Source organism: Canis lupus, chromosome 32 (genome assembly GCF_003254725.2).
Source record: "Canis lupus dingo isolate Sandy chromosome 32, ASM325472v2, whole genome shotgun sequence".
Lineage (NCBI taxonomy): Eukaryota > Metazoa > Chordata > Mammalia > Carnivora > Canidae > Canis > Canis lupus.
The window spans coordinates 1685580-1686994 of record NC_064274.1 but is presented as its reverse complement, the minus strand read 5'-3'; the positions used below and the strand labels follow the sequence as shown (position 1 = coordinate 1686994).

Here is a 1415-nt window from a genome sequence, read left to right as displayed (position 1 = left end):
AAGAAAAAGAAAAAAACATAGAATTTAGGAAGTAACTGCAGTTGAGGGGCACAAGAATATTTTAAACTCTTGAGCCCAAAAGAATATAAAAACCATTAGAAACAGATATAGGAAATGGAAGAAAATCCAACCGAGGGGAAGGTGAGAGGAAGGATGAAATGATATTACATTTGAGGAAATAATTGGAAATCCATGTAAATTATTTAAAGTTTGATTGGAGAGTACCAGAGTTTAGTTAAACAAATAGGAAAGCAAGTATATATTTGAAAAATTATCTGAATGAAAGTGACAAAGAAGTACAAATTGATAAGTTTTCTTCTTTCAAAAAAATTTTGGGACATCAAAATTTGGAAACATCTGGAGTTAAAGTATGCAAGAAGAGCCAATAAAGGAGAAAATTTCCTTTTTTAAAAATTCTGTTTTGGGGCACCTGGGTGGCTCAGTAAAGCATCTGCCTTCAGCTTGGGTCATGATCTCAGGGTTCTGAGATCAAGCCCCATGTCAGATTCCCTGCTCAGTGGGGGACCTGCTTCTCCCTCTCCCTCTGCTACTCCCCCTGCTTGTGCTCACTTGCTCTCTCTCTCTCTCTCTCTCTCTCTCTCTGTCAAATGGGATGGGTAGAATCTTTAAAAAAAATTTTAGTTTTTATTTTAATTCCAATACGTTAACATAGAGTGTTATATTAGTTTTGGTGTCCAATATAGTGATTCAACAATTCTAGTGCTCGTTTCAGCAGCCCATGTACTAAAATTGGAACAATACAGAGATTAACATGCCTTCTGCACAAGGATGATACTCAAACTCATGAGGTGCTCCATATGAAAAACAGATAAACAGGAGCGCCTGAGTGACGCAGGTGGTTAAGCATCCAACTCTTGGTTTTGGCTCAGTCATGATTTCAGGGTCATGAGATTGAGCCCCATGTCAGGCTCTGTCCTCAGCGTGGAATCTGCTTGAGACTGTCTCCCTCTGCCCCTCCCCACCCCTCTCTCTCTCTCTCTCTCTCTCAAATAAATAAGCAAATCTTTTTTTCAATAAGCAAATCTTTTAAAACAAACAAACAATTGTATACATTATGCAGTATTCCTCATGTTAACTATACTCATCCATCCCCCACTGACCTCCCTCTGGTGACCATTCGTTTGTTCTCTATAAAAAGTTCTTAGAGGAAAACAGGGTGGAGCCCTGCCATAAGCCAGATGTGTTAGGTGCTCTGAGAGGTCAGGAAGGATTAGAGGTGACAGTGGGCCATTACATGGACTACCATTAGTAAAGGGATGGTACACAGGCTTTTGAGAAATGCCAAGAAAGCTGATAGAAGAAGGCCTCAACCTTCTCAGAAAAGCTAATGAGATAAGGCCATTTGCTAAGAGTGATTGGAAGAGGATGAAGTTGAATGCTTCCTTGGGACCTTG

The 1415-nt window shown here is 39.8% G+C and overlaps 1 non-coding gene across 1 annotated transcript; it reads left to right on the top strand.

The window, feature by feature from the left end:
- Positions 1-720: 720 nt before the first annotated feature.
- On the top strand, positions 721-824 carry LOC112647464 (U6 spliceosomal RNA). Its single transcript, XR_003128333.1, has one exon. It is a non-coding gene; the product is annotated as a U6 spliceosomal RNA (small nuclear RNA).
- Positions 825-1415: the final 591 nt, after the last annotated feature.